This window comes from Sorex fumeus, unplaced genomic scaffold (genome assembly GCF_029834395.1).
Source record: "Sorex fumeus unplaced genomic scaffold, SorFum_2.1 ptg000122l, whole genome shotgun sequence".
Lineage (NCBI taxonomy): Eukaryota > Metazoa > Chordata > Mammalia > Eulipotyphla > Soricidae > Sorex > Sorex fumeus.
Window position 1 is genome coordinate 49,263,480 of NW_026606179.1, and position 14,469 is coordinate 49,277,948.

At 41.1% G+C, this 14,469-nt stretch overlaps 1 protein-coding gene and 1 non-coding gene across 3 annotated transcripts in view; one reads left to right on the forward strand and one right to left on the reverse strand.

The window, feature by feature from the left end:
- Positions 1–14,469, forward strand: part of CBFB (core-binding factor subunit beta) — a 42,064-nt gene that overhangs the window by 9,931 nt on the left and 17,664 nt on the right. The window lies entirely within an intron of this gene.
- Positions 3,836–3,966, reverse strand: LOC130044557 (small nucleolar RNA SNORA72). The gene has a single exon (XR_008795417.1). It is a non-coding gene; the product is annotated as a small nucleolar RNA SNORA72 (small nucleolar RNA).

The window sequence follows — 14,469 nt, forward strand, 5'->3', positions numbered from 1 at the left end:
TTTTATATATATATATATATATATATATGTATATGGGCTGGAGCGATAGCACAGCGGGCAAGGCGTTTGCCTTGCACGCAGCCGACATGGCCAACCCGAATTCAATTCCTCCGCCCATCTCGGAGAGCCCGGCAAGCTACTGAGAGTATCTCGCCCGCATGGCAGAGCCTGGCAAGCTACCCGTGATGTATTCGATATGCCAAACACAGTAACAAGTCTCATGATGGAGACGTTACTGGGCCCGCTCGAGAAAATCGATGAACAACGGGAGGACCATGACCGTGATATATATATATATATATATATATATATGTATATATATGTATGTATATACACATATATATATAGCTGTAGATCTGGAGAGAAAACTCAACAGGCCAGCTCTGTTTGTTGTTTGTTCCTTGGTACCACATGATTCCCTGAACACAGGCTGGGAGCAAACCCTGAACACTGAGCCAGGAATGGCCCAAAACCAAAAAAATAATAATAAGTTCCATGGCTTTTCTACACAATATCGATTTTATTGGAGTATAATTCACACACAGTAAAATGCACCAGTTTTGTTTATTCTTTGTATTGTTTTTTTGGTGCCACTCCTGGCACTACTTGGGAGACTCTGTGTAATGCCAGGGATTAAACCCAATAAAGTGATCCTATTTTAAAATGTGAATTACTTGGGTTTAAGTGAATGTATGTACCCACAAATCAGATATATTGTAGTTACCCCCAAAAGCTCCCTTGGGCCCTTTCATAGGAATCTTGGAGTAGCTTGGCCAGATGTTAGTGGCTCGTGGTCTCCTGTGAGATAGCAAATTATTGGCTAGCCTACAGTCTGTAGACTTGACTGGAATTGAGTTCACTTCCGAGTTTACTCATGTGACTATTGCTACGTGACTACAGTTCCTAGTTATGTGCTTTTCTTTGTAGAGAGGATAAAAATGAAGTCACTCTGCTTTTTATGACTTATTTTCTCTTGTCACTTGTGTCTTACTCTGTCCATTAGAGTGAGTCATTAAGTCTAGCCTACACTCGAGAAGGAATGGGGGATTTATTCACTCATGGTGTGAATACCAGAAGGCTGGGATCATGGCTACCGTAATAATTTAAATTTAGTGAATGTTGGAAAATTTCTGAAGCTCTCTTTCTCTTTGTTTAAATATGACTTTCTGATTTGAGAAAACAAACTTGGGGCTGGAACGATAACACAGTGGGTAGGATGTTTTCCTTGCATGCGGCCGACCTGGGTTCAATTCCCAGCATCCCATATGGTTCCCCAAGCACCGCCAGGAGTAATTCCTGAGTGCAGAGCCAGGAGTAACATCAGAGCCAGGAGTAACCCCTGAGCATTGCTGGATGTGACCCAAAAAAAGAAGAAAAAAAAGGAAAACAAACTCGGTGAACTCAGTCTTTTATTCTTTATGCCTCTGTAAGTATTTTTGTTTGTTTTGTCCCTTACCCAGTAATGCTCAGGGATTACTTTCGGCTCTGCACTCAGGAATTGCTCCAGGCAGTGCTTGGGGATCATATGGGGTGCCAGGGATAAAACCCAGGTCTGCTGCATGCAAGGCAAGGCCCTGCCTGCTATAATATTCTCTGGAACCAATATAAGAATTATTATTATTATTATTATTATTATTTTTGCTTTTTGGATCACATCCAGCGATGCACAGGGGTTAATCCTGGCTCTGCACTCAGGAATCCAGGAATCATCACTGGCGGTGCTCAGGGGACCATATGGGGTGCTGGGAATTGAACCCGGGTTGGCCGTGTGCAAGGCAAATGCCCTACCCACTGTACTATTGCTCCAGCCCCTAAGAATATATTTTAACCCAGGATCTTCACATAAGGAAATCTGTTCATGGAAAACTGAGCATAGATAGTATTGTTTTTCAAGTGGATTTGAAACTTTTGCTCCCAGGTGTCTAGTGAGCTGTCTGCGTTGAGCCGTAATGAAGGTCTGTCTCAGAAGAGTTAAAATAATTTTAAAGGGGCTGGAGCGATAGCACAGCGGGTAGGGCATTTGCCTTGCACGCGGCCAACCCGAGTTCAATTCCCAGCATCCCATATGATCTCCTGAGCATCGCCAGGAGTAATTCTTGGGTGAAGAGCCAGGAGTAACCCCTGTGCATCGCCAGGTGTGACCCAAAAGAGGAAAAAAAAAAAACCTCTATCTCTCTCTCTCTTTCCCCCTCTCCCACTTTCCTTCTCTCATCCCCCACCCCAATATTTCTTTAAAGAAATTTTTTAAATAATGGGACCGGAGTGATAGTACAGTGGGTAGGGTGCACTTGCTTCATATGCAGCTGACCCAGCTTCCATACCAATTTCAATCCCTGGCATCTATCCTTGGCATCCCTTATATATGGTCACCTGAGTCCACCAGATGTGGAGGGAAAAAAATAGCATAGAGAAAACTCTTGATTTCTGTCTAAAGACAGTCACAATTGTTTCTCTCACCTATAACTAGGAATCAGAATGCCCTATTTATATCATAAGAAAATTCACTGTCACTATCCTCCCGTTGTTCATCGATTTGCTCGAGCGGGCCCAGTAATGTCTCCATTATGACACTTGTTACTGTGTTTGGCATATCGAATATGTCATTGGTAGCTTGCCAGGCTTTACCATGAGGGCAAGATACTCTCGGTAACTTGCCAGGCTCTCCGAGAGGGGCAGAGGAATCGAACCTGGGTTGGCCGGGTCAGCCACGTGCAAGGCAAACGCCCTACCTGCTAAGTGCCATAATATGTAAAAATGCCTTTTAAGTTATAAAGCTCTATCCAAAAACCTACTTTTTTTTTTGAGGGGTGTGATGCATTCAACTGTGTTCAGAGATTTCACCTGGTTCTGCACTGGGGATCATTCCTGGTGGTGTTCTTAGGGACTGTATGTGGTGCTGGGGTCAAACCCAGGTTGGCTGTGAGCAAGGCAAGCTCCTTACCCGCAGTCAACGATTTTCTAGTGTGAGATTATAGATAATTTAGTTGTGGATTAGCAGGAGGAGATTTCAGCAGTTCTTATGTTTTACTGTAGGCTCAATATTCCGGGGACCATGTGGTGCCAGGTGTAGAATCTGGAAAGCAGATACTCTAACCCGTTTAACTATTTTCCCAGATCAGTTATGGGTCATTTTGAAAGGCAGAGGAACACATCCTTCCCAAATTATAAAACCCGATACTCCAAATGTTCATGGTTATACTTGACTGTGCTCTACCAGTGAGCCATATTCTCAGCCTCTTTTATTTGAGGCACTCCTGACTGCTTGGTGGGCCATATACATGGAGTTCCTTTAATCTTTCCTTGTCAGCTTATTTTTGATATTTATTTCAAACAAATACAAATGATTATGATTAACCACGTTATTGGTTTTGAAAAGTTAGAAATTAATCATTTTTACATGCATTCTGTGTTTCATAAAGCTTACGTATTTAAAATTAATGGTCATACATGCTATGGCATTAGACTAGTTTTTGTATAAAGAATATGGAATAGAATACTTATAAAAGTATTTTATAAACTGAGAACTGAACTCTACAGTAATATTATTTACCATATTTTCTGTGGTAATTTTATATACTATGTAATTTTAACATTGACTCCAGAATGAAGTTGAACTCTTCTATTTTTTATCATTTTTAATTTTTAAAAGTTTTTATAGTCTTGTTTATTTTTTTCGAGTTTTGGGCCACACCTCGTGGTGCTAAGGCTTACTCCTGGCTCTGCACAAAGGGTTCACTCCTTGTCTGTGCTCAGGGGACCATGTAGGGTCCCAGGGATTGACTTGGGTTGGTCGTGCACAAGGCAATTGCCCTACTTAGTATACTAACTCTCCAGCCCTGATCACCAGCATTTCTAAGACCAGACATAAGATAAAGAACTAGGTCTGGGGACACATGCTATGGTCTTATAGCGAATGTTTAGCCTGTCTTGATTTTTAAAAAATCAGAACAGTGAGAATATTTGTATATTCTTTAATTTTTAAAAATCATTCTCAGGGCTGGAGCAATAGCACAGCGGGTAGGGTGTTTGCCTTGCATGCGGCCAACCCAGGTTCGATTCCCAGCATCCCATATGGTCCCCTGAGCACTGCCAGGGGTGATTCCTGAATGCAGAGTCAGGAGTAACCCCTGTGCATCGCCAGGTGTGACCCAAAAAGAAAAAGAATCACTCTCGGGGCTGGAGCAATAGCACAGCGGGGAGGGCATTTGCCTTGCACATGGCCGACCCGGGTTTGATTCCTAGCATCCCATATGGTCCCCTGAGCACCGCCAGGAGTAATTTTTGAGTGCAAAGCCAGGAGTAACCCCTGTGTACCGCCGGGTGTGACCCAAAAAGAAAAAAAAATAGAAAAAGAATCATTCTCATGAGTGTAAAATAGCAGAGCAGGAGAGATTGTATAGGAGATAGTTTGCTTGCCTTACATGCAGCCAACTCTGATTCAAATTCCTGGCACCGTACATGGCCCTCTGAGCACTGCCAGGAGTGATCACCAAGTCAAGAAGTAAGCCCTGAGCACTTCCAGGTATGTCTCCAAAACAAGCAAAGCAGAGCTGGAGAGACAGCGCACTGGACTAAGCACATGCTTTGCATGTAATGGGCCTAGGATAGATCACTAGCGCTGAATGTTCCCTAAGCACCACCAGGTATATCTTAAAAATTCTTAAAAATTAGAATAATAGCTAATTGGTAGCACTGACTTCTTACCAGGTGCTACTTTATTTGTGAAATTTTTTAAAAATGACATTTGTATTATCTCTGTTTTACTGGTAAGAAAACGTTTTTGTGGGGGCACCACATCTGGTGATGCTCAGGTGTTTTCCCTGGCTCCACACTCAGGAATTATTTCTGGCGGTGCTCAGGGAACCATATGGGATGTCAGGGATGGGAGTCCAATTCAGCCATGCGCAAGTGCAAATGCCCTACCCACTGTTCTGTCACTCTGGCCCCGGGTACAAAAACACCAATGAATTTTAATGCCGTTTAGCTTGCGCATAATCAGACTTTATTTCTCTACTACTTAGTTTTCAACAAAGATATAGAGGGCACAAACATTTAAATTATGTTACCCTCTTTTATGAGAATATGCAATATAGAGCCAGGGAATGTGACTCTAGTGGTACACTATTTGCCTTGCATGCTTGAGATATTATGATTGTGATACCCTACACCACAAGTGTATAACCCCCAGGAGATATCTCAAGTTTGTGCCAACCTAGTTGAACCCCTGACCTCTGGGACATGACTCAAAGAGCTGAATCACATGCCTTGCACATGGGAACCCAAGGTTCCACTGTCAACATGGCATGGTCCCCTAGCACTGCTTGGTCTCCCCCCCCACACACACACACTCCCCCCACCAAGAAAAGCTGAAGCTTCCATTCCTCCTCCACAGTCTCTGACATCCATCATCAATTCTCTAGGGTTTTGACTATGTGGGATCATGAGTAGAATCAGTATTTGTCCTTTTGAGGGGGGTAGAAAAGTATTTACCAAACAGTGCTCAGGAGACCTTGGAACCCCTCCTGCCATTTTCAGCTAACCAGATAGGTGATTCAGTGATTGGGCCTGAGAATGTCGTGCTACTCAGATCCTGAGTGCCGGTGATCACCACTTATCACCTTACCCATTGTGCTATCTCTCCAGCCCCTATACAGAGATTTTCAACTGCTGATTCAAAGATTTTTGCTTCTCAGCAAGTAGAAAAATACTGAAAACCACTGCTTTATATTATAAATGTTAAATATTGATCTCTTAAAATATATATAATTTGTAAATTATATCTCCCATTCTGTGAATTGTTTTTTTACTCTCTAGTATTCTTTGATACCCAAACTTCTAAAATTTTCATGAATTCTGATTTTGTTGTGGTTACCTATATTTTGGTATCATATTCAAGTAACCATTGTCAAACCTAATATTACAAAAGTTATCCCATGTTTGTTTCTAAGAGTTTCAGTTGCAGAAACTTTTTTAAATCCTGTATAGTCTTAGGTCCAGCTTCTTCACTGTATATGAATATTCATTTTCCTATTAATATTTACTTAGAAAACTATACTTACCATTTTGAATGACCTTGACACTCTTGTCAAAATTATTTGACCATATATGACAAAATGATCGCATGTGGGTGAATTGGGTGGGTTTATTTCTGAGCTTTCTATTCTGATTAATCAGTCTATGTGTTTGTCTTTTTGTCAGTTCTTTATGTCATTACAGTAGCTGTGTGGTAAGTTTCAAAATTGGGAGATATGAGTCTTCACGTTTTGTTCTTTTTCAAGATTGCTTTGATTATTCAGGGTTCCTTACAAATTTTAGGATAATTTTTTAACTTGGCTATATGTACATATATGTTATATACACGTGATCTGTTAAGTCGCAGTCTCTTTATTATCCATGCTATTCTTTTTTGAATTATAAAAAGCTGATTATAATATTAAATAATATTTAATGATAGTAAATCACTTTAGAAAAATGATGATAGACATTTCTAAGATGTTAAGAATGATATTAAATCGCTATAGAAAAAAGCTATTTTTTAGTGTTACATGCAACCCATCATTCAGCATCAAGTAAGATTAAATGACTCTGTTGCTTATCCACAAACAAGCAGCTGACTGACTGTGCATCTATGAATCAGGAAGAATGTGTGGCTAAGAGAGTATGAGTCAACCAAATATCTTCTGAAGAATTCTGTCAAATAGATCTTAGAAACGATTACAGCTGAAAGGCAGGGCCCATCCTTCTGTAGTGGAACTTTGCTTCCTGAATATAGCCATATCTGTTTCAGTCTTACTGCTTCTTTTCTGATTCATGGGAATAACTGTTGTTGATAAAAGGCCAGCAAGGGGGAGTCGGCTGCAAGGCTTTATTCCCATGGAAAGAAGTTACTATCTGAAACACTGGTGGAAATATGTGAGCAATTAATGTTTCCATAGTGCTCAATGTTTCCTAACTATTTAACCTTAATTTTACTTGTGATTATCCTGTGTCTTAGTGACAAAATTTGTCTCAGACACTTAATAGAGCTAGAATTTAAACCCAGATTTTACTTTATTCAAAGTACATCTTGTTTTTTAGTCTTCTTATGCATTTACTCTTTTCATGTTTTTCTCTTAGCCTGGGCTTAAGCATAGTGATAGTATTTTTTTCTCCTTTAAAAATAATAATGGCTGTGACTGGAAAGATAGCACAGTGGGTAGGGCGTTTGCCTTGCACGCGGCCGACCCGAGTTCGATTCCCAGCATCCCATATGGTCCCCTGAGCATTGCCAGGAGTAACTCCTGAGTGCAGAGCCAGGAGTAACCCCTGTGCAGCGCCAGGTGTGACCCAAAAAGCAAAAAAAAAAAAATAAATAAATAATAAAAATAATATTGGAGGGGCCAGAGAGATAGTACAGTAGTTGGGCATTCACCTTGCATGAGAACAACCTGAGTTTGATACCCACCACCCCTTATGGTCCCCTGAGCCCACCAGGAGTGATCCCTGAGTGCAGAGCCAGGACTCAGCCCTGAGCACCACCAGGTATGACCCAAAACAAACCAAAAAATATTGAAATAAGATAAATAAATGTGAGGACTTAGTGAGATAGTGCAGCATGTAGTGGACCCAATTTGAGCCCCACCAGGAGTGATTCTGGAGCACAGAGCTCTCATCATTTATGATAATAATCATTAATAAAATTATTGCAGACACTGAATTAATACTGAGTAATTACTTCCAGTGGAACTATAGTTAGGTGCTTGCTTGTTTTGGGACGACATCTTGTGGTACTCAGGGGCTACTCCCTGGTCATTGCTTGGGTGTTCTCACAGCAGTGCTCAGAGGACCATGCATTGCTAGGAGTTGAACTCGGCAGTCCTTCAGGCAAAGCATACTGCACTCCAACCCTCTGAGTCATCTCCTTGGTCTTGAACATCTTCCTAGCCTTGAATAGGTGAATCTTTTAAGAGCAGAGTTAGAGGGTAGCTGTTTTTTCTTTTATAAGATATTTTCTACATTCTAACTTTATTTCTGTACTTTTATTATTCATTATTGAAATACTTAGTGAAGGCCTTCTTACTGTTTTCCAAAATGTTTATGCTTTAACAGTTTTTGCTACAGAAAGTGAAATACTCTTTCCAGTTAGAATTATTTCTGTTTGTTTTGTTTGGGGGCTACGCTACACCCAACAGTGCTCTTGGCTTACTCCTGGCTCTGTACTTAAGGATTACTCCTGGTAGGGCTTAGAGACCCCTATGAAGTACCAAGCAAGCATTCTATCTGCTGCACTACTGCTCTGGCTCCTTAAAAATGACTTTTTATGAGAGTAAAGAATCGTTCTTTTGTCAGTATCTTTGAGTGTTTTTGTATATGTTGACTTTATGACTTCGTGTTAATGTTCATTGAATGTCATTTGCAAATCTCTAATTATTCTATTTTATTATTATTATTATTATAATATATTTTTTATTAGTGAAGCACCATGAGGTACAGTTGTAGATTTACAAATCTTTGTGCTTGGGTTTCGGTCATACAATGATCAAATACCCATCCCTCCACCAGTGCCCATTTTCCACCAGCATAATATCCCCCCCCCCATACCCCTCCCTCCCACCCTGCCTCTGTGGCAGGGCATTCCCTTTTGTTCTCTCTCTCCTTTTGGGTGTTGTTGTCTGCAAAAGAGGCATTGAGTGGCAAACATGTTCAGTCCATAGTCTACTTTCAACATGCATCTCCCCTCCTGGGAGGATCCTCCAAAAACCCTTTATTTGGTGCTCCCTTCTCTATCTGAACTGCCCTTTCCCCTAGAATACCCGGCTGGCCTCTAAGCTGTGGAGTTGATTATTCTATTTTAATGATTTTGAAATAACTTTTTCAGAGCCACTTAAAGGGGAAATCTTGGTACTGGAGTGGTAGTACAATGGGAAGGGCGCTTGCTTTGCATGCTGCTGACAAAGGTTCAAGCCCCAGCACCCTATATGGTCACTTGAGCCTCACCAGGAATGATCCCTGAACACAGAGCCAGGGGTGAGCCCTGAGCACCACCTGTGTGGGCCCCCAAGCCCCCCTCCCCCACCAAAAGGGGAAATCTTCCTGTTATTCCTTTGTAGCCTTAATTTCAATCCTTTGGCGAGCACCGGGGAGCTAGAGTCACTCATCATAGTATTGTAGAAGAAAGGACAACAGAGGATGCCACTTGTTTCATAGTTAGATCTTCAGAACAGACCCCAGAACCTCAGAGACAGAACTGATCTGAAAGTTGATAAGAAATTGACTAAAGTATTATAGTATTTCCTCTGATATTTTATTTCAAACCATAGGTAAACTAAATCTGATCTGCTTGTTTGTGGTCCTTGTATGGAATGAAGGGCAGTTATCATCTCACAAGTTCTGCGCCACAAAGACCTTGATGTCTCTGAGAAAAATGTGAAGAATCAATTGTGGGGGTTTTTATATTTTTTGTGTCACGCCTGGTATTGCTCAGGGATTACTCTTGGCCAAGAACTCCTGCCTTAAATACATTGCTAAAAGTTACATGTGACATTAGATCCTGTAATACAATCCCTAGGTATCTGATACATTCAAGAAAGGGGGTAATCGGGCTAGAAAGATAGTATAGCTAGTAAGGTGCTCGCCTTGCACACAGTTAACCCTCATTCCTTGAACCCTGAGAGGAATGATCCTTGAACACAGGACTGGGCAAGCCCTGAATGTGGTCCAGAAACAAAAGGGGTGAGGGGGGAGATTTTCATTTGGGGACTTTTAATTAAACTAAATCTTTAGGCACTAGACTTCATGTTTTCTGTTTCTCACTAACTTCACAGGCTGCAGTGTTGGGCTCTTTTTTCCTCACCCAGGACCTAAAGGGTGAACTTCCTCAGGTTCTTCCGGCCCCTCCTCTTTTCTCCTCTATTGCTTGAGGACTTTCTCTTTTCCCCAAAATTTAAATACTACTGTATGTTGATGTCTGCCAGATTTCTACTTCAGGCCTTATCACTCCTCAGAGTACCATGATCTTCTTTATATTTCCTCTTTAAAAATGTGCTTAGGACTCAGCTCCTGCTTCACATCTAGGGTGCCCAGATTTGATCCCTGGCACCACATTGCCCTCCAAGTCCCAAGCACTGAACTGGGAGTAGCCCCTGAGTACCACCAAAGGTAGTCCCAAAACAACAAAAATTTTTTAAAAATGTAAGAACCCCAAAACACCAGTATTATGGGTGGCCAGAGAGATAGTTTAGGGGAATGCCTTGTATAAGACTGGCCCTGGTTTTGTTCAAACCCCACATAGTACCCCAAGCATTACCTATTGGCTTTTAGCAATGCTGTGTTTGTCCCTGAAGGCCCCGGAGCACTCTTAAGTTGCCCAGGTAATCCTCAGCATCTGAGGCCTTCACAGAGGCAGAGAATCACTGGTTAGAAGCCCCTGGGTTTCCTGAGCACGGCTTGGAGGTCCAAAGTTTAAAAACAAGTTTTTAAACAAAATCTTCATTTAGGATCTAGAGAGATATTTCTGGGGTTAAAGAACTTGCTTTGCACAGTCTGATCTCCCACACCACACATTGTTCCCCGAGTACCTCCAGGAGTGATCTCTGAGCAGAGCCAGGCATGATCACTGAGTTACAGAGGTCAGAGAAATTGTGCAGCGGGCAGGACACTTGCCTTGTTTGTAACCAACGTGGATTCGATCCTTGGCAGCCCTGTGGTCCACCAAACTCTGCCAGGAGTGATTCCTTAGTACAGAGCCAGGAGTAAGTCCTGAGCACCATCGGGCGTTGCCCAAAATCCAAAATAATAAAGGTACAGAATGTGAAAATAAAGTGATACGTATCATTTGACTAATGAAAACACTGATATTTAGATCTTGCATTAGTTAAAAAGTTTAGAGAATAAAATGTGAGACTACTGGCACTCTTTTCCTAAAAGAATAAAATGTGAAGGGCTAAAGTAATAGTGCAGACCCATGTGGGTAGGGCATTTGCCTTATACATGACCAAGGTTTGATCTCCAATACCCAATATAGTCCCCTAAGCCTGCCAGGAGTGATCCCTGAGCACAGCCATTACTAATCCCTGAGCACCACTGTGTGTGGCCCCCCCAAAACAAAACAAAAAGAATAAAATGTAAGACACAAGCCAGAGATATAGTACAGTGAGTTAGGCGCTTGCCCTACACATGGCCAATGGGGGTTTGACCCCTGGTACCCCATTTTGTCCCCCAAGCCTAGTAGGGGTGATCTATGAGTGTAGAGCAAGGAGTAATTCCTGAGCACAGTGAGGTGTGTCCCAGAACCACTAAATAAAATCAATGTGAGACAGCTGACAAAATATTTTTTGTAGTGACAGTGGCTATTCCCTACTGTGCTCAGGGATCATTCTTGTCCTATCTCTCTGGCCCCTACAGCCACTTTTTACCTTCTGTGAAGCAGTAAACGCACTCTCTGATTTCTACTTTTGAAGCAACAAACAAGCTGTTTTGTTCTGGCAGATGATTAGTTTAATTCATTTGCCCATTTTATTTTTTTGTTTTATGTGTTTGGACCACACATTGTGGTGCTCACTCCTGACTCTGTGCTCTATTATTACTCCTTATAGAGTGCCAGGGGTCAAACCAGGGTTGGCTGTACAGAAGGCAAGTGCCTTAAATCACTCTCTCTCCAGCCCTTTTTTATTCTTTTAAAGACTTGGGGCCAGAGCAGTAGTACAGTGGGAAGGGCATTTACCTTGCATGTGGCTGACCTGGGTTCGATGCCAGCATCCCATATGGTCCCCCAAGCATCTTCAGGAGTAATTCATGAGTGCAGTCAGGAGTAGGTCCTGAGCATTGCCCGGTGTGACCCAAAAGAAAAAAAAAAGACTTTATAGTCTATTTGTATTAAATGTTTAATTGTTGTTTAATTGTTGTAGGACAATGGTTATTCATTCTAAGGCATTTTCTTTTCTCAGTTTGAAATAAAGCATTGATATTTTCAGTGAAATATATCTTAGTGTTTAAATGACATTATTGAATTACGTTACAAAATGTCAAAGTGTTAAGTCAGAATTTTGTTTTCCTCATTCTTTGAGGTTTGGTATTCATGAATGTATGAAAGTACCGAATGTTTACTTTGAAGATCTGCACATCAGCTGGATTCATTTAAATGTGAACATCCAAATAATTCACCAGCATCATCTAAATACTTTAAATTATGACTCCAGCACTAGCCTTGATTAAGAATTATAACCATTTTTTGAATTATTTAGGTGGTTTTCTTTGTCATGAGAGAACTGCTACTTCTTGTTTGTTTCTTTGGGGCTTCCCAAGCAGTTGGTGCTCAGGGTCAGAGGACCATGCCATGAGAAAATGCTGAACATGCTGTAAATCATCTCCAGCGTGCAGGAGAGAAAAGCTTACAGAGTGACACTCCTTCAGATGGAAGCACACTGAAAGTACCCTGAATCCAAAAACTATTTCAGCAAACAAATTTTGGATTAGAAAAGCGAAAGAATGACTGGGGCCAGAGAGACTGTACAGGGATTAAAGTGTATCTGTACAGAGTGCAGATTGCCTTGCACTCTGCTGTCCCTGGTTTCATACTTAACACAATGTGGTTTCCTGAGCATGGTGGGGTATGGCCCACGATCTGCCTCTCCTTCCCCCCAAACAAAGAAGTGGCTGGAAATTTTGATCAGAAGATGTCCATCAAGTTAGTTATATTGATTGTCACTATAGAAGGGGTTGTTTTTTTAAAGGAGGCTTTTGTGAAGTCATAATGAATATGAGATTCTCATAGTCACTTGCTTGACTAAGTGCACATCAGTGGAGTTTTAAACTCACAATGTGAAATGAACATTTATCAACACAAAAGGAAATGTGTGGTTAAACGGTTTTAGCTATAACTGTAGACTATTTCCCTTAGTCCAAATGGGACGAGAAATGGAACCTTATATTTTGAACTTTTTTCCCAGTGCAGGTGGATTTTGGTTGAATTTAGTTCTTTATGATTTAATTAGAAAGCTAATTGTGCAGTAATAGAGGAAGTAGTAAATATTAAAAAGTCAGGAATTTTTCAGGCATTAGTTTACAGATTCTTAGTATTTTTCTTGACTGCTTATAGTAAGAATAGTTAATTCTTTTTTCCTTTTTCTTTCTTTCTTTTTTTTTTTTTTTGGCCACACCTTATTATTCTCCAGGCTAACTCCTGGCTTTTTATTCAGGGATTGATAGTCGTGGTGGGCTTGGGGAACACTATGAGGTGCCGGGGATTGAATCCAGGTCTCCCAGTGCAGGACGAGCGCCCTGCTCACTGTACTCTCTTCAGTCCCTAAGTCAGTTCTTTATCTTTTTAAAAGCAAGAATACCCCCAACATTCTTTGTGGAGGAAACTATTGGATTGAGTAAAGTAAAAGGTGATGCAGGATCAGAGTGATAGTACAGCAGGTAGGTTGTTTGTCTTGCACATGGCCTTGCACTCACCCTTGCTCAATCCCTGTCATTCCATATGGTCCCCCTAGCCCCACCAGGAGTGATTCTGAGCATTGAGCCAGAAGTAACCCCTGAGCATCACTATTGTAACCCAAAAAACCTAAAAAGTGATACTTTCAATTTTTCCCTCAAAAAAGGAAGCTATTTTACAAACTTTATAATAGTGCTAATTTTAGTTCACAAAAGGACTGGAATTATCCAGAGAAAATATATTAGGTGTACACAAATGAAGAAGCTCATTTATAAAGATGAGCCTGAATTTTGGTAGCCTGGATTTTTGAAAACATTGTCTTTTACTACATTAGAATAAATATATATTCAGCACAGGGACCAGAGAGAGAGCTCAAAGAAGTTGATGAATGTCTGAAGTTTATTTATTTTTTTAATTTAATTGTTTATTTTTTGCATTTTGGGTCACACCCTAGTGATGCTTAGGCGTTACTCCTGCTCTGCACTCAGGAATTATTCCTACCAGTGCTTGGGGGACCATATGAAATGCTGGGGATTGAACCTGGGTCTGCTGCATGCAAGCAAATGCCCTCCAAGATGGACTATCACTCTGGCCCCCCAAGAGGCTGAAGTGTAATTCCCAGGACTGAAAGGTTCCCTGTGCACTGCTGAGAGCTCCAATCTCTTCCCTCCTTGCACCCCAGCATGGAACCATGAGTAAGGCACTGAGCCACTGCCAGATGCGGCCTCAAAATAGAAACAAAATCTTGTTCAGGCAGTAAATGGTAAAAATCTAAGCTCATTTATATTCAGAAGCCCACAAAAATTAAAGTAGAAAAGTCTGAAACAACTTTTTATTTTCATGCACTATCGTGTTTATTATAGCACTATTTACAAAATAGCCAAGAATTAGAACTACTGACAAAAGTTCTTTAAGAAGATGTGTATGTATACATTGGAGTAATTGTTGTTATTGTTATTATAGTTGATGTTACAAAGGTGTCAACATTTATTCATTTAGTGTACAGACTTACTGTGCCTTCATCACCTCTAAACTGCCAAAGGCCCTCTACCACT